The following is a 19,771-nucleotide window of genomic DNA, read 5'->3' on the forward strand; positions in this document are numbered from 1 at the left end:
ATCTATCAAGGCATAGACTAGAGATAAACTTGCAAGAACATGATTACTAATGAGAAACTCGTCACACAGTTACTTACTTTAGCAGGGGGTAAACCATAAAGATAATGATAATGAATTATAAGTTCATGGGTAGATAACACAGCGATTAGAAAATAGACTACTCCTCAAATGTAGGTGATGTCGGATTAGCTAGAGAATGGATTCTAAGTTATCTACTAACTACTAAGTCATAATCTACTCTAGTTATCTACAAGATCATATATAGCATAAAAGACTCTTCATTCATGTATAAGGAACATTGATAAAGTAAATCAGAGCATCGCATGACTTACTCCACAATACCGGTTCTGCCTGTCCTATCAACGGAGGGTGGACTATATAAGAATCAACGAAGCTATCACTATCGCGAACTACCACACGACCCGGCCAATAGGATACATTTGCAGATAAAAAACATCTAAGCACCACGCTCACATGTGATCTATCACCTAACTCCCTCGCGTCAAGAGCTAAGCGCTTTGCAAACTTATACATAAACTCATTATCAATTAGAACTATATCAAATATAGAACTAGAGCAAACTAAGAACATAATAATTAGAGACATAATGCAATTAGAACAATAGAATTAGAGAAAGATATGAATAATAACAATCTTTATTACTGAAGATCTGAATCCAGAGCGTAGTGCTCTGCTTCTCAAATTGCTATCTAATCAAACCTCTAAACTTGAAGGATTAGGGAGTAGCTAATTCTAATTCTCTGTGGGAGAGAAGCTCTAAACCCTAACTTTGATGGCTACCTCTGAATAATGATTTCTTCTCTTCTCCTCTCCTCCAGGGGGGTTACCTTGGTTATATAGTCTTTTCAAGTGAATGTGGGCCGTCAGATCAAACCGACATTGATTGTGTGGTTTAGATTGATCCTTTAGGTCGGTGGAGCGTAGTCCCGAAGCAGAGTCCTGATCCAACTCCTACCCTGGGCGGGCGCCCAAGGGGGGTGGGCGGCCGCCCTGCCCCCGAGCCCGATCGTGCTCTCGTTTGATCCCGTGGCTTCTGGACTCTTCTAGATTGAGGAAAATTGCGCGGCACGTAATTATCTCGTTGTAAACATGACATGTGGGCCTTCTCTCCATATTCTCTGATAACCCCCTGCAGAAATAGATAAACACCAAAGCTCGTGGAATTCTGTCAGATAAAACCCTAATTCTAGATGTTTCTTTCATATTGATCCTTTTCTATGTTTATTTGATTATTAATTTTAGTACTTAAGGACCGTCAACAAACTACCCCAAGCTTACCCTTTGCTCGTCCCTGAGCAAAAAGCTAAACTCAGACGAATCAGAAGTTGCTTCGATGTTTTCTTTCCTTACAGGCACACATGCTTTTACATAAAAATTCCTCCAGATTAGAGTGAAGTGTTATGGAGTTTAGTACCTGCACTTAAATCTTAAGTAATCGAAAGACAAAATAGTTAAGTCAAGCACTATCCCTCCTGTTTATACTTCACCTTTGTTCCAGAGTTTTTCATAAGTTTTCAAAATAAAACTCAGAGTTCCCAGCAATGATTCTCTCAAGTCTCTCTATATGTGGTATTTGTGGATCCTTACCATAATATCGCCTACCTATAGCTAATGGGATATTTAAGTGGAGCTCATAGGAGTGAAAAATAGCTCATACATATGTTGTCTAATCGAGCTATGGATCCAAAGGAACTCAGCATATAATTAAATTAAGATGTGCATGTGTGATGGAGTAAATGATAGTGATGGTGAAGATATATAAGTGATAATAAAACTTAGTTCTCGTTGCTCCTCATATTGCTATCTCTCCTCCTCTTTGATCTTTGCTTTGGGAGAACATGGGCTATCTTTTTTTCTTCTTTTTTTTCTTTTTTTAGGTGGGTAGTAGATACCCCTAATTCTACTGTCGGACACTTGTCCATTTTTTCCGCTCAAGTGGGCATCTTTGTACCCCTAATTCTACTTCGGACACTTGTCCATTTTTACCTCTCGTCTCACTCTTTTTCTTTCTTTATCGAGGTTCCGAGCACTTGCCCCTTTTTATTTCCTCGTATATTTTTGCATAACCCATGCCTCTTCTGCATTGAATCTTTTTAGAGAGAGAGAATAACAATATTCGGGACAATGAGTGATAATATTTTTAGCAATTTTAATGAATGGTGATGGATGGTGTAGTAGGTGTGTGCAAGTGAATATCTTAATTTAACCACATGAAAAGCTCCTAAGGCTTCCCAAAGATAGTAATTTCAGTTTTAGTAATTCCTGGAAGAACTCTAATATAAAAGCTAGGTACTTAAAAGTAAGCAAATAGAGCAACTGTTCTTATTTCCATCATGCATCTTTTTGGTCTTTTTGTTTTTCTAGAGATTAATCTTAGCAGGAAAATAAAGCACACTTATGTACACACTCTTTTTATTTTGTTTTCATGTTTATAAAGTGCAGTAAATTAAAGCAAGAAAATATTTATTTGGTTTTCTAAGTTTTTTCTCTATAAGATAAATAAAATACTAAGACAGAATAGAATAAATAAGAAGAGCAAATAAAAACTTACTTGATAAATTGGGGAGGAACTCCCCCAAGCTGGATGTTGCTGTTGGTCTTACCCGATATTCCAGAACCGCATCATAGTTGTGATGTTGTCGTTCATTGTTGTTGTATCTTGTCTCAGCTCTTCTACTGCAGCGGCATGGTCCTGGTTCCATTTTTGTTGCTCTTCCAGGAGTCTTCCATGTTCTTCTTGCGTGTTCTGGATATCGAGGAAGGTGTTGTCGGTACGAGTGAAGAAAGCACCGGCCTCTTGATAGTAATCATTCGTGGAAGCGTAGGAGGCATCGGAGTATCGTCCTGCATCAAATTGGGGCGGAGGTCTGGATCCTGAAGCTCCATATGGATCAGTGGAGTACCTGCCCATATGAAAAGGCGGGTTTGTCCACTGGTGATCTTGGCTCTCCGACCATGTCTCCTCTGTTGGCTCTTGTGGTTGCGCATGACGAACCCAAGGGTCTCGAAGAACTCGGGGGTTGTAATCACAATAATGCAGGTGCGCTGCTTCTTCTGGTCCAGGGTCAGCTCCATACCAGGTGCGTTCCTGGTGAGTCGTCATCCTACCTGGTGCATTCTTGATGGGTGGTCATCCATTCAGATGCCACTCATTGTGGAGCTCTCTAGTTCACTGGTGTTGCTGCAATCTCAATCAAAAAATTTTGAACAACGTAGAGGCCAAGGTTCGGGTTAGGTAACCGAATCTTGCCTTTATCATCATATAGCATATACATTACATTCCCCTCTTTCTTTAACATCCGAGCTTGTCTAAATATGTCATAGCCATGATAAATTCTTAACTCATCTATGAAGTCCAATGACGAGTTTTCTAGTAAGTGAAGATTAGAGGCTAGACGAGTTATAAGTGAAGTGCATCCTACTGGTCCCTGAAGACTAGGTACACTAAGCCAATGAGAAACTAATAGTGTAACAGGTGAAGTGGGTACTTTATTAATAGCAGCATATAAAAGTTGTAAATCTCCTACTCTTACTTTCCTAATATCATCACGATAGAAAAGATTGTACCCAAGCCATTTGTGGAACATCCTAAGAGTGGGGTGTTCCATGTCACTGGTTCGGGCTTGACTATAAAAATTATCTCTAGATATTTCCCTCCAAAACTGGTGTCTCTTAAAATTGGGTAAATCGGAGTCAATGTTCAGGATGCATCTTGAAGAGAAACCAAGATGGTCGCTCAGCTCTCTCCAAGACAATATAATTTCCTGTTTAAACATCCGAAAAACAATTCCCCCCTCATAGTATTGTAAAGTGCAAAGAAATTCGAGGGTGAGAAGACGAGAACCCAGCTCAGTTATATTCCAAAAATTTGTCCAACCTAACATCTAGAAAATTAAGTCGAATTCAGTGTCCATACCTGTTTCTTGTAGTACGATTGGATCGAGAGTAGGGGTGTGAATAAAATCTTTGTTCTTCAGTTGCTGATAGACTTCCTTCTCTCTTTGGGTCTTCAGTCCAAGGTCTCCTATCTTGAGAAGGACCTTAACTTGCTGACCTGATGAAGATGATGGAGCTTGTGTGGGTGTTGGGTCGACGCTCATCTCTGATGGCTGTGAGGAGTGTCGGGATGAACTCCTTGTACCAATGTTCTTGAGAGCCTTCCCTGCATTCTTTACCTTCTTAAACATCCTGCAAACAAAAGTTGGCAAAAAACACAACTAGTGGAAAATGTGAGAGAAAATATGAGTGGTCAGCTGTCCGGAATGTCAGTAGTCCAGGGGTTAATCGTTCAAGACAAGTTTCTATTTTGTTAGAGCCTCCCTAAACAACTTTTACTTCCGCTAGACAACTGGATCACTACTTACTAGGTGATAATCACTCTCTCAAAAGAATTCCCAACCTTCTCTTCCACTCAGAGCTGTTCTCTGGAAACCGAGAACTACGAGCTTGCAAGGTTTTCTGAAATGTGTGTGTGAAGAGAAGGGGAGCTGGAGGTGGCCTTTTATAAGCTGAGCAGGGGACAGGGCGGGCGCCCTGGGTAGGTGGGCCGGCGCCCACCCCTGGTGTCCATCCTGGGTGTGCCTCCTCCACTTGCTTCCTTGCTTTGATCTCACGCAGAATAATATTGTGTTGGTGGTGGTTGGACGGTGGAAAGATGTCATGTGAGTGGAAACATATTGGTGGATGAAATTATGTGATGGAATGTATGTGAGGTGAAGTGTATGACATGTGGGACCCAAAGAGTGTGGGTCATGCTTCTAGAAGGTTACTATAATTAATTATAATGCAGGAAAATCTATGAGAGTTAAAACTTATTTAAAATGATAATGGAAAATATTTTTTTTGTGCCTCCACAATAATTAATAAATATGGGTTGTTACACACCATGAATATTATTTATATGGGGCTTTTTGATTATTATAACTATGCTATGAATATATATGACTAATGCAAGAATTAATTATGCAAGAATGAGAAAATTAATAATGCGGATAAATACCGATTTACCTCCCGGTCAGGGTTTGGGATTTTTAGGTCCCCCAAGCTGGACCTCCAAATCTTTTAATCTTCTGAGTTACCTTCCTCTGGAGATAGTGTCTCCAGTGGTTCTTCATGAACTTCCTTCACTGTAGAGTCTCTCTCTGGTCTGGGTTTGAATGTGAAGTGTTCTTCTTGACCGTTTATGTTGAACTTGATTTCTCCTTTTCCGATATCAATGTGGGCATTGGCAGTGCTCAGAAATGGCCTTCCAAGGATGATGGACACTTTTGAGTCAGGACTCATGTCCCGTACTACGAAGGCTACTGGCACCAGGAAATCTCTGATCTTGACTGGAATGTTCTCGGTGATGCCCAACGGGTGTCGAACCGATTGATCCGCTAGTTGTAGGCACATTGATGTTGGTTCTAGGGTCGCATGCTAAAGCTTTTTGTAGACTGATGCTGGCATCACACTGACACTTGCTCTGAGATCACAAAGTGCATTGTTGAAGTGTTGGTTTCCGATCGAGCAATCAATAGTGGGACATCCGGGATCTTCCTTCTTCTTTGGTGGCTTATTGAGGATGGCCGCACTACATTCTTCCGTCAGTTTGATAACCTCAGTGGTGGGCAGTGGTCTCTTATTGTTAAGGATATCTCTGATGTATTTTGCATATGTAGGAACATGTATGGCATCGAGCAGAGCTATGTTGACATATAATTTCTGAATGACCTCTACAAACTTACCAAACTGCTCATCCGACTGCAGTCCTCTGTTTCTTCTGGGAAATAGCAAATAGTTGGTGTCGTAAAAATCTTTCCTCATTTCTCCTGTTCTTGGTGGTTGGAGCAGATCTTCTGCTTCAACTGGGCTTTCTTCTTCTATCACTGCTGGTTGCACTGGTGCTGATGTTCTTTGTTTCTCTTTTGGGTATGGGGGATCTCTGGTAGCTTTGCCTCCTCTAGTAGTTATATTCTTTACCTGCTCAAGGTTAGTAGCAACAGGCAGTGCAGCAGCTATCTTTATTAATTTAAGCTCTACCCTTTTATTAAGAGTGTTTTGCTCATCAAAGGCAGTTAGTAGAAAATCCATTTTGTTGTGTATATCTTTTAGAGATGATTCATTTGTATCTAGCCTTTGTTTAACTTCATCATTAATTTTGGTTTATTGAGCAATTATCTCTTTTAATGAAAGTTGCTTGAAAGTATTACCTGAATTCATACCTTTGCTATTGGGTTGACTCGAAGTTGGTTGATATTTGTATGCTGTCTCAATGGCCCTTTGATCTTCTTTGAACTTGGCCCTTTGGTCAATCCAAAGGAGCAGATTTTCCATTTTAATTGATAATGCATTTACTTCTTCAGGTATTTCTTCAGTTTGATGACATTGTTGAGCTTTATCTAGGAACTAGCTTTGGTTTTCTGCTATCTTATCCAAAAGTATCTCTGCTTTTCCAGTTGTAAGCTCCAAGAATGATCCTTTAGCAGATGCATCTAGGCACTCACGAGCCTTCTGGGTTAATCCATGGTAGAAGGTCTGCATAAGTAACCATGTGGCCATTCCATGGTGAATACAATCTGATATGTATCCTTGAAAACACTCCCATGCTTCTGAAATGGCTTCTGTCTTCTGCTATTGGAAACTGACAATATTTCCTCTTATGGCAGTTGTTTTGCCTATAGGGAAAAACTTTGATAGAAAGGCATCTGACAAGTTCTTCCAGTTGATGATGTTATCTTGATGAGTGTAGAACCACATCCTTGCTTTCCCTTCTAGTGAGAATGGAAAAAGGCGAAGCAGTATGACGTCTTTGTCAACTCCGTTGATGTGGATTGTGCTTCCAATCTCTAAGAAATTCTGCAAGTGTGCACTAGCATCTTCATGTGCCTTTCCACTGAATTGTGTAGCTTGCACCAAATTGATGAGGCTTGACTTGAGCTCAAACTCGGGTATTCCTTCTTCTACTGCAAATCTTGGACCAGTTGGAATGTTGTCAAGACTTGGAGCAGAGAATTCTTGTAAGGTCTTTTGTGCCATAGCTTCAGCAATTTGTAGCTAGCTTCTTCTTCTCTTGATTGCTTTGGTTCTGATGATGAAGAGTTGAATGTACCCAAAGTCAATCCTGATATACCCTGTATAAAAATATAAACATAGAAAAAACAACAGGGTGAACCTGCCAAAGCAGAGGTGCCTTGTTATGATTTCTCACTTAGTAGCTGTTTTTATGCAATTATTTCTCTATAGTTTAGTCTAATATTTTATATGAATAACCTTGATTGATTTTCTAGCTTTCCTAAGTATTACCCTTTTGTTCCCCTATGAGATTCCTTATGAGACTTCCCCGGCAACGGCGCCAGAAATGCTTGTTGACACTAGCTAACACCACATAGATACTAGGTTGTCATCCCCAGCATGGTGCCAGAGTGTTCAAAGGTAATTATAAATGTAAAGGCTCTCTAGAAAATAATCTATTCTATCCGCAAGCGCACAGATAAAACACCTCATTGTAGCATTTCACCAGGATAAGTATTCCAGGTATCGTTATTTATAATTTTGCTCAAGGGATGAAATTACAATAAAGGGGCAAAATCTATCAAGGCATAGACTAGAGATAAACTTGCAAGAACATGATTACTAATGAGAAACTTGTCACACAGTCACTTACTTTAGCAGGGGGTAAACCATAAAGATAATGATAATGAATTATAAGTTCATGGGTAGATAACACAGCGATTAGAAAATAGACTACTCCTCAAATGTAGGTGATGTCGGATTAGCTAGAGAATGGATTCTAAGTTATCTACTAACTACTAAGTCATAATCTCCTCTAGTTGTCTACAAGATCATATATAGCATAAAAGACTCTTCATTCATGTATAAGGAACATTGATAAAGTAAATCAGAGCATCGCATGACTTACTCCACAATACCGGTTCTGCCTGTCCTATCAACGGAGGGTGGACTATATAAGAATCAACAAAGCTGTCACTATCGCGAACTACCACACGACCCGGCCTATAGGATACATTTGCAGATAAATAACATCTAAGCACCACGCTCACATGTGATCTATCACCTAACTCCCTCGCATCAAGAGCTAAGCGCTTTGCAAACTTATACATAAACTCATTATCAATTAGAACTATATCAAATATAGAACTAGAGCAAACTAAGAACATAATAATTAGAGACATAATGCAATTAGAACAATAGAATTAGAGAAAGATATGAATAGTACCAATCTTTCTTACCGAAGATCCGAATCCAGAGCGTAGTGCTCTGCTTCTCTAATTGCTATCTAATCAAACCTCTAAACTTGAAGGATTAGGGAGTAGCTAATTCTAATTCTCTGTGGGAGAGAAGCTCTAAACCCTAACTTTGATGGCTACCTCTGAATAATGATTTCTTCTCTTCTCCTCTCCTCCAGGGGGTTGCCTTGGTTATATAGTCTTTTCAAGTGAATGGGGGCCGTCAGATCAAACCGACTTTGATTGTGTGGTTTAGATTGATCCTTTAGGTCGGTGGAGCGTAGTCCCGAAGCAGAGTCCTGATCCAACTCCTACCCTGGGCGGGCGCCCAAGGGGGGTGGGCGGCCGCCCTGCCCCCGAGCCCGATCGTGCTCTCGTTTGTTCCCGTGGCTTCTGGACTCTTCTAGATTGAGGAAAATAGCGCGGCACGTAATTATCTCGTTGTAAACATGACATGTGGGCCTTCTCTCCATATGCTCTAATAACACCCTGCAGAAATAGATAAACACCAAAGCTCGTGGAATTCTGTCAGATAAAACCCTAATTCTAGATGTTTATTTCATATTGATCCTTTTCCATGTTTATTTGATTATTAATTTTAGTACTTAAGGACCATCAACAGAGAGCCTTGGGTGTCATTATATAGGCCGAGGTGGAGTAGGGGCAAGGAAGCGCCACATCAGCGATCTGCGTCTTCATCTTGTGTGCACCGTCGGATCAGACCGACTTAAAATCGACGGAGGGATAGCTTGTGTCGGTGTTTTCCCACAGGGGGTCACACCAATGAGTAAATTTGTATGTGTGCTCCCTTTCCCAGATGGTGATGCAAGAAGACACAAAGATTTATCCTGGTTCGGGCAAGAGAAGGCCCTACGTCCAGCAGGGGAGGGAAGTTTGTATTATCTTGCACCTAAGTGCTTGTACAGGGGCGAATACAAGTGTGTATGAACCGGGATGGAGTATGGAGACTTCTCTACGTGTGTGTTGTGTTCGTGATCGTGATGTCCGTGTTCACTTCCGGGTCTCCCCTTTTATAGTTCCAAGGGGAGGCCTAGGGTACATGTGTAGGTGGCAGACTAGGGGTCGATAGAGGCATGGCGCGCTGACCTACTCGAGGCCTCCGTACAGGCGTGGTCTCGAGCCGTCCCGTCCTGATAGCTTGATGATGATCACGCGTGCCCTCATATCCCGCTTCGTACGCCGTCTCGGGCCTGTTTATCCGTCGCACGCCTGTACGTCATGGCGGCTGAAACGTCAGAGCAGCGGCAGTGCCGTCAGTCGACGCTCAACCCTTCCCCAGGAAGGGAGCACGCCTAGTCGAGGGTCGGATGCCATGCGGCGCCTTGCTATCTAGAGTTTTGACTTTTGGCGTCCCGAGGGGGTCCTGACTAGACGTTCCATCCCGGCTTCCTGCGTCCTGACACGCTCTGGGTCATCTGGTGGGGAAGGCTGCAGAAAGAATGACGGGACGAGTGCCTGTTCCCCATCACGTTTCCCGTGACTAGCATGTTAGGTGGGAAAGCGACAGGCGCATTAAATGCCCGGATTCTCGTGCGCGCGTCAGGCGGCGGGCGATGTCCTTGCGCTCGACGCCTCCTGATTCGCTCGAGCCCATTTCCGTATTCGACGATAGTTGACGCTCGACCCCCGAGCGGTTCGCTCGACGCCTTTTCCGTCTTCGAGGCTGCAGCCGTCGACGACTGTGTGTATAGCTGATTAGAACATTGAGTTGGGGGCTTTGATCTATATAAAGGTAATCTCGTTATGTGTATCAGTAAGGATACCCCTTACTGATACCCTCGACAGTAGCCCCCGAGTCTCCATTTGAGCGCTGGCGCTCGAGTAGAGGCTGTGTTCTTAGGTCGAATTTCTATGGGGGCGCGCGAGCGACCCCGCGGGGGTAGCCCCCGAGCCCTTGGAGGAGTTTTTGACTCCTTCAAGGGTTATGTTGCCTAATTTTCAGAAACACTGTCGACACCAGTGGTGGAAGGTTCTGATCGGCTTGTTTTGTGCGGGGGTTTCGACGTACTCTCGATAGAGCGAGCGTCATCCACCCCAAATTGAGTTCCTAGCGGGTAGTCCAAGTGAGAACCTGTGCCCCTTTCGAGGGGATCAGTTGCAGCCCAGAGGTGTTCTCATAAAGCGGGGTCGACGTGGTCGGGGATACTGGTCTCGTTCGATAGAGTCCAGCGGCTCAATGCCTCCCATCGGGGGGATTCCTCTCGACTGTCTCGACCCTACCTTGGACATCCCCAGCAAGTCTTCGAGGCGGGCCTCGATTTTGGACCACTCGCTTGGGATCCCTGACTCTAGTGCTCGAGATCGGCTGTCGAACCCTTTCGGCGGGTCAGCCTGCGACATCTCGAAGCTTTCACGGGTATGCTCCTTAGCTTACAAGGGAAGAAAGAGGCCGTGGCGGTTCGCCTTTTTGCCCGTTCGGCGCGCCTTTTCAGGTGGGTGCCGTCACGACACTGTGTTGGCGTAGAATTCGGAGCGCCTCGCCTGTGAGGAGGAAAGGGACCGTTAGACGGCGCATTTATGGGAGGAGTTACCTCATTTATCGGATCTATCCGTTGGCGGATTGCTGCCTATAAATACGCCATGGCGCTGCCGCCGTTCTTCCTTCCGCCTTCTGCCCTCTTGCCTTTGTTCTCTTGCTGCCTGAGTTCCCTTGCCATCTCACGCGCGCGCGCACCCCCTCGAGCGGTAGCGGATCCGCCGTCCTTCCAGCCAAGATGCCTGTGAGACTCGTCGCCACCGACGACTGGTGCCCGTCGTCGATAACAGAGCGCCGGTTGCTAGAGCTTGAGAGAGAGGGACTCCTACGCTGCCGCACCTCGCTATCGTCGCCAGAGTGGATCACGCCGCCGGCGGACCACAGGGAGCCCCAGCCGCCCGAGGGCTATGTGGTGTCGTTCGCCAAATTCCACCGCCACGACCTGAGTGCTCCTCCGAGCTGCTTCATGCGGGTGCTCTGCCTCCACTATGGGGTGGAGCTCCAGGACTTCTCCCCGAATGCCATCACCGTCGCGGCGGTCTTCGCCGCGGTGTGTGAGGGCTACCTGGGGATGATGCCCCACTGGGAGCTGTGGCTCCACCTCTATAGGGGCGAGCTTTTCAACACCCCCACCGGAACCACTGGCGTGAGGAAGCCCGTGCAGGCGGGATGCCTCAATCTCGTGCAGAAGACGGGGAAGACGGATCGGCCGCGTGAGTACATCCCAGTGGGGTTGTCGACTAACCACGCCGGCTAGGACTCCCAGTGGTTTTATCTGCGGAACGACGACAACCTCCTGCCCGCTTACTCCGGTCGCCTGATCACGGAGCGTCCAGTGGACTGGACATACGGTGTCATCCAAGCTCATCAATCGCGGCTCAACCCCCTCCTCGACGCCCTGAAGAAGCTTCGCCTAGAGGGCTTGACTGCCGCTCTCGTCCTCTCGGCCGTCCATCACCGGAGAGTTCTCCCTTTGATGTCTCGACCATTGAGGATGGACGAGATGGGCCCTGGTGTTTCATCTCGGGACCTCGAGGCGTGCCGGATGTCCAACGAGGCCCAGCGAACGACAAAGTCGCGACCCGGGTCAGGGCCACAATTGCCGGTGACTTTAAGCCGGAGCACGTTAATGGCTTCCCCATGAGGCCTGATGCGGGCTCAATCGATCTGGTATGCTCTCTTCTCGTGCAAAGCTTCGATTTTGGGTTTCTTTCTTCCCTTTTTCTAAGTCTACCTTTGTTCTGGCAGGGACAGATTGATGTCCGGTCCTCGAGGCCCCCAGTAAAGGAGGACAAGGTCAACCGTGACAAACGGCGCCAGTTCGCCGAGAAACTGAAGTCCGCCAAGGACTCTAAGAAGAAAGGAGAAAAGAAGAGGAACCTCAACCGCCAAGCACTAGATGCGCGTCGAGCTAAATCCAGGCAGAGGGGGGAGCCTGAAGAAGAATCCCCTAGTGAGGATGACGGCGGGGATAGCGGCGACGATAGCGAGGACTCCGAGGGGATGGCGTCTCGCCTCGATCGGATCCTCGAGGGTCCGCCTGGGGGCGACGTCGACGCCCGGCGGACGGGAGCGCCGAAGGAGGGGCCAAGCGGATTTCACCGCCCCCGTACTAACACCCATCCTGCACCCACGACGAGTCAGGCCGCCCCGCACCCCTGACCCCCTCCTGCGCCAAAGGCAGGTGGCCAGGCTAAGCCCCAAGCGACGAGGCCGTTGACCCGCGGCCACGCCGCGGCCTCCGAGAAGGGAGAGACTGGTCGTCGGAGCGCCAGTCCCGGCACCCGCCAGGCGGGAGTCACCGGTCCAAGGCCTACATCTGCTCTCGAGGGGCCTAGGGCCTTGACGTAGGGCGGTTCGAGGCCCACCGGTCGAGGCACCCGCAGGCGAGCCGTTCTTTCCTGTGGGGTAAGTTCTTTTGATATTGTGATTTTCATTCTCCTGATTCTTCGTGTTTTCTCGTATAATGGTCTTCTTTATGTCCGTCCCTCTCTTCTCAAGTTGAAGCGGACACTTGAGCAAGCCCAGCCTTCGATGGCGAAGAGGCTCAAGGTGGGAGCAGCGTCCAAGGAGCCAGGTCTGTAGCTTATTCATGGGACTTGTGTTGTTCTTACGTTAGTCGTCATAGTGACTGGCCTTTGTTTTTTGTTTCACAGCCTCCTCCGACCCTCAGCTGCCGACCAGCATTGAGAGCGCCCCACCTCATCCCCCGGCGGGTGATCCCGCCCCGTCGTCGCTGAAATAGGCCGAGGCGCCCCAGACCCAAGGGCAAGAGGGAGCCCCCGAGCCTCCCCGATCGGCGGTCGAGGGGGATCCCATTACCATCAGTGATGGGTCTGGTGGCGACAAGACGTCGAGGGGTGCCCGTCCTATGGACGAGGAGGCCTCGACCTCTCTTGTCGCGGGATGGATGCCTTGGCCTGCCGGTCTTCGCTCCCTCGAGGAGCAGAGGAAGAAGAAGGAGGAGGAGGAGCAAGAGGCAAGGCGTCAACTACAGGAGCAGGAGACGCAACGGCAGCTGCAGGAGCAGGAGACGCAACGGCAGTTGCAGGAGCAGGGCCGCCAACAAGAGTGGCAGGAGCTCGAGGGGCAGCAGCAGCAGCAATAGGGGGGCCAAGAAGAAGGACCACTTGAGCCCCCATCTCAAAGTCCGCCCCAACCAGTACCACCGGCGCCGCAAGAGCTCGGAGAGCAGGAAGAGGATTTGCCGGTTTTCGGCCCTCCAATCCTAGCGTGGCTCCTTCCAGGGGCGCCCGCCGCGATCCCGGCAGAGTCGGGGAGGGCGGACGGTGTGGTGGCGCTTGCCTGCATGATGCGCACCCCCGTCGACCCCGAGTCCGAGATCAGGAGGATGATCTACGGCATGGACGGAATCGCCCGAGGGTTCCTCCGGGAGCGTCGGTCGTGGGAGGACCGTATTCCCCCTGAGGAGGACGAGGTCGGGACGTCGGGGAGTAAAGACGGCACCTGGAAGACGGTGGATGACGACGAGCGGTTCCCATGCCTCGTCGACTTGTTCTTGCGCCACGGGGGCTCCCTCAAGACCGTCGAGGACCTTATCCGCGGCGTCAAGGCGCGGGCTGACCGGGAGATGGAGAACTGGTGCCCCGATCGGATTCGTATCCGGGCTTCCACCGATCCGTCTGAGCCCAACATCTTCCTCGATGATCGGAAGGAGGCCGAGAAGTGGGAACACGTCGAGGAGCTCCGCCTTTGGATGAAGCACGTGGTGGGGCTCCTGTCGGACATCATCAATAACGGGCTCGGGCTGGCTTACTTTGTAAGTGTTTTTCGATCTTTAATCCTCATGGAGCCTTTTGGTTTTGTATTCTAACTGTTCAACCACCGGCTCGCAGGATATGAAAGAGACCTCCCGTATCAAATCGAGCTTCATTCATGCCACGAGGGGTGGCTGGGAGTAGCTCCCCCTCCTCAAGGACCAGCTCCTCGAGTCGCAAGAGAAACTCCTTAAGGCTTATAAAGATCTCATAGCGCTCGAGGAGGACAAGAAGGTGAGGGAGGCTGCCCTGGTCGAGGCTCGAGAGGCCTCAAAGAAGGCTGAGAAAGAGGCCGTGCTGCTGAGGGAGCGGGCTCTGACAGTCGAGGAGGCTGCGTCCAAAGCCTGGGAGGAGGCCCTGTCTTATAGGAACGTCGTTGCTGATTTGGACAAGGAGAAGGGCCTCCTCAAGACTAACCTGGACTCCCTTCAAGAATCCTTCTAGAGGATGAAGGTGGAGCACGTGAACGGCGAGATCGCCAGGAGCGCCGCGGAGGAAGCCAGGAAGAAGGCCCTCGAAGACCTCGAGGTGGAGCGGGCTCGATCCCGCAGGCTCTCTGACGACGTCGAACGTCTGAAGGGGGAGCTGTTGGAGAAGAGTGGGGCCATTGCTCAGGCTGGCAAGGCGATCGAGGATCTCCGCGTTGCTAACACTGAGCTGGCACGCTCCAACAAAGAGATTGAGAGGGCCAACACCAGATTAGTCGGTGAGAACACGGCCCTGGAGGAGAGTGTCCGCGGTACGTTTCTATTGCCGGATTTCCTTTTCGAGGCGTGCTTGGTTTATTCTAAAGTTTTTGCGTTGACGTTCACAGGGCTTAAGGACAAACTCTTGGCCGCCCAAGTCAAGGCTCGCAACGTCCAGGCCCAGCTCGTGGGGGAGGTTGCTTTGAACCGTCGACTGCGAATGGCGATAAGCGATCTCTCGACCTCTTGGGAAGTCGAGCCTATGGACGAGTTGAAGGAGGAGGCTCGAGGCGACGCGCTAGTCGATCAGCTGTGCTACCTAGGCGCGACGCTGAGAGATCGGGTGCGTGACGCTCTCCATATCGGGGTGAAGCGGGCAATGGAGGTTGTCTGCTCGGGCTTTTCCTATGATATGGAGGTAGTGTCTCATGGCTTTGTTACCGACATCTCCAAGACCGACGCGGAGAACAAGGAGAGGCTTCACGCCTTGATCGACGACGCGGAGGTTCCTGGGGAGAGGCTGGCTAAGCTATTTGGGCACGAGGTACTTCCCCCTGAGATTAGCTCAGGCACAGGCGAGGGTGGTGAGGACCGCGATGCAGACTAAGGCCTACGAGCCTTCTTTGGGTGCTGGGAGCCCCTTGTATAGTACTCTATTAACTTGTCTTTAAGTAATATGATGTCTTTTGGTGATTGTTAAATGTTTATCTGTCTTTCCGCTCGAGGCTCTTTTATTTCCCTTTGCGCCTACGTTTGTATTCCTTGTTCGGTCTTTTGTTAAAAACAGCCTCGATTACCTCAAGAGTGAGGAAGTGAGTAGAGTTTCCATAGCCCGGGGGCGTAGGAGTTCTCAGGCTCGTTGTCCCTCGGCCCTTAAGGGGCTCGAGGCGCCTCAACTACTCGAACGTGCAAGGTTTACTAAGTAGGGAAGAGAGAATTTCTTGGCTTTTTCGACACTTGGAGGGGGGGGTCGCCCCCCTGGTAGCCCCTGAGGGGGTACCGACTATGATGGGTCATAGTCGGTACTCCCTTCTAACGTCGAGATTTTGACTTGTAAGGCCTTGGTACAAAAGGAAGTTGCTCGAGGGAAAGACTTCGTTTATTCATGCATTCATTTACAAGGCCTTGGTACAGAATGTGCGCTGGAACATAAAGTTTCGAAGTTCTAAGGGTAGAATCGACGTAGCTGTTCGATGTTCCATGCGTTGGTAAAGATCGCCCCCTTTTCGTTCGCTAACTTGTATGTCCCTGGCTTCAAGACCTCGGCCACCACGTACGGGCCTTCCCAAGGCGGAGTCAACTTGTGGCGTCCTTGATTGCTTTGCCGTCGTCGCAGGACAAGGTCGCCCACGTTTAAGTCCCTCTTGCGCACGTGTTTGTCGTGGTAGCGTCGAAGTTTCTGCTGGTATCTGGCAGAGTTGAGGAGGGCCATGTCTCGAGCCTCCTCAAGCTGGTCGACCGCATTCTCTTGAGTCTCCTTATTTGATTGCTCGTTGTACGCTTTGAGTCGAGGGGATCCATACTCGAGGTCCGTTGGGAGCACAGCCTCAGAGCCATAGACCATGAAGAATGGGGTGTATTTGGTGGCCCTGCTTGGCGTCGTCCTCAAGCTCCATAGGATCAAGGAAAGCTCTTCGACCCATTTCTTGCCGAATTTCATTAAGTGATTGTAGATCCTTGGTTTGAGCCCTTGCAAAATCATGTCGTTGGCACGCTCGACCTGGCCATTAGTTCGAGGGTGGGCCACTGCAGGACCAATTCACACGGATGTGATGCTGTTGATGCAAAACTGATCTGCAAACACAAAGGGCTAATACCCGATTCAAACGTTAAGGCGTGCCAGCCAATTTGACCTTACTATCGGCAAAGGTGATAACTCGAATACTTTAGTCCTGACAACAGCGATGCGCCCGGAAGTCACGGCTAAGAGGTACTCACGCAGAACTCGAGAACACGCCGAGCTTAAGTCGACGAATTCCTAAGAACTCGTAGTAAAAGAAAAAAAGTATGACGAAGTCGTCGAAAAGTAGATGCTGAAATATATGAGTAAAACGTGTGTTTGATTGATTGATAGATATCTCATTACAAAGCCCTAGGGGTTCATATTTATACCCTGCTCAAAGAGCTACAACTAAACACGACTAGAATTCGAATTCCAAATTACACGGAATCCGTATACAAAACGACTTAAATAAATAATGAAATAACAAAGCTATCTCCCGTGACGAACTAAAACTCTTCCATAAACCGATCAGCAGTTTCCGGACCCCTCCTCCGTATCATTGGCAGACTCCTTGTCATAGTCGTCGGCAGACTCCCCTATCGGCATAAACACATTACTGTCTGCAGACTTAGTCACATCCGACCTCTCGTTCATCGGCAACCATCCTCATCGGCAATTCATCTTGTAAATAGCATACTGCCACTTTATCCTACCATCCTGGACACGTGCCCCAAAAAACGGTGTCAACACATGCCCCCCAATTTCAGAGTATAAAACTATTAATGCTCCAAAATTCTCTGCAGTAATGATGCCTTCCTCCCGCAATTAATGCTCCTAATCTGGTAACCGACAACCTCAATCTGAACAACTCTGATCCTATTCTCCCGCAGATTCCTCGAAATCTCCAACTTCCTAAATGGGCATTTCTCTCTCAACCGTACATCGGCAATAGTACCGTTACAAAGATCTGCCGATATACTGACCAGGACGTTCGTTCAAACGGCTACCTCCCCTTTATTCGCCCATCGGCAATATGACCGTTATAGAACTCTGCCGATGGACCGACCAGGAGATCTCGCACAGTAAAATATCTTCAGATAATGACCGCTTCCCGTCAAATCATCTGCGCAATCCCTTGATTACCGTGTGAATAGCTACCATATCTATCTGAGTACCCTCGGATTTCTCGGAGGCGGCAAAGAGATAAGTCAGATTTGCCCCTGCCCATTTTGTCCTATAAATAGTTCCTTCTTGGGTACTCCTTCCCCATCACATCATTCCACCACCCAACTTTACTTTTCCAGCGGCGGCGCCATCCGAAACTCCCAAGACCTCCGACAAGCACTCCTCCTCATCAACCCCGGTGCCTTCAAACACTCTCTTCGCAACAAGATGGCCATTGGCTTCGTCGTTCCTGAGGTCAAAGCTCCATCTCGTCTCCTGTATATTTTTTCTCGTATCCCTGTTCATCCGTAATTCATTTTACTGAGTATCTTCCTTTTCCTCTTTCTTTTGTGTTTCCTTTACACCTAAAATCACTAGGAACTATCCAACAAAATTGTCATCCCCACCGATCAACCACACCTTCAATGCCTCGGCCCTCTAGGGGACCCAGATCCAACCGACCTTATCAACGCAGAAACCAACAGGATCCCCTTTAGAGCTGAAAATTTTTCTTTAGATCTGTGGAAAGACACCTTCCGCTCTTGGCCCAGCCATACCATAGGGTGGAAAGACTGGTTCTTTGTGGCAGAACCCCCTAAGTGTTTGGGCCCACCGGCACCCGCCATTGTCCTAAGGACCTCTGACGGTGATGCCGGGAGTCCTCCCACCTTAGAAGTCCGATGAGCATCGCTGGACGCTCATTCCACTGCTACCTGTGGCGTATCAAGCTGGCTTGTTCTGACCACTAGCAATGGTCAAGCAACGAGAACTGCTTCTTCTCGCCCTTACAGGATAGCAAGTGGCCACCTTAACACCAGGATCATTCGTTGCGAAGATAAAGCAGTAACTCAAACGACATAAGACTAAAATAATATTTCAGAGTAAAACAGCGGAAGTATTACATAACTTAATTTACAAAAGGAATTCTTCCAAATAGTAGAGTGTTATTACAAGCCTGGTCCAGCGGAGCAACTGAAACTTTAGTACAGACAGTACAAATTTACAGACCCTGCCCATGGGTCACGCTCATTCTTCTTCGTCGTCAACTTCGACGACGGTCACACAGCAGGGTCCGAAACAAGTCGGCTCCTGCGCTTCACCTGCAACAGGGGTATTGAAACCCTAAGTACGGGAGTACTCAACAAGACTTACCCGATTGGAAAAGAGGAGAACTTAGGGATGCAGGCTTAGGGTAGACAAGGGGTGGCTGAGCAAGGAGTCAAAGTGTTTTGCGTAAAAAGCTTACTAATAGTGCATCCTTATTTTCAAGTTTTACCCACGAATTCCTCCCTCGCAGAGGCCGAGGAGTTCGAGGATAGTTTAACTAGTTGTACCCCACAGACGAATCCGTGAGTTCCTAATCCTAACGTCAAGTATTATTTATCGATGGCCATAGCTTCATGTCGCTATGAGTCCGGGAATTGGGATCCGAACCTCATGAGACATTTTCCTCTTTCTCATTTTATCATTCAGTTGCTTATTTAACTACGATGAGGGTCGAAGGAATTGAGTCTCCCAATCGGGGAGCAACGACGATTCGAATCGCTTAGCAATCCAGCTGGAGTTCCTAACCACCCGACATATGTAGAACCAAATCTTGCATATATCAACCCAAGTCTAGCTCTCCCCAAATTTGACCAGGTTCGCGGCACCCGAGAGCACAGTACCCCACCATCCTACAGCCGATCTAGATGTTTTCCGGTCATCTCAGATCCGTAAGGTGGGCACACGTTACTCTCGCCATCTTTCCACTCCCAGTGCGCGAGTAGCTGTTCGCGTCGAGGGATCACAAGACCGGGCTTATCGAGGGCAAGTGGCTAGTACTATAAATTCTCAACCCAGCAGGCCATCAACGGAACGGTCCTTAATCGACACAGTTGGAGACACTACTTTAAGACTCCATTCTTAAAGCAAGTCCACCCACCGGTCTCAAATTGAAACATCATTGATCATAAGTGTATTCCACAACAACCCTTCAAACTTTGCTTGAAAACCTATCTAGTAGCAGGACTAAGCATCGCTACGCAGTTTTAATATAAAACAGGTGTCAAGGACAGGATAATAGATATCAAGGTAGTAAATGCAGCAAGTAGGTTAACCCAATTCTCAACTACCTAATGCAGCATTTTCAATTCATAAGTGATAAAAGATTTAAAACATCCAAGGAGGGGTTA

The sequence above is a fragment of the Sorghum bicolor genome, chromosome 7 (genome assembly GCF_000003195.3).
Source record: "Sorghum bicolor cultivar BTx623 chromosome 7, Sorghum_bicolor_NCBIv3, whole genome shotgun sequence".
NCBI lineage: Eukaryota > Viridiplantae > Streptophyta > Magnoliopsida > Poales > Poaceae > Sorghum > Sorghum bicolor.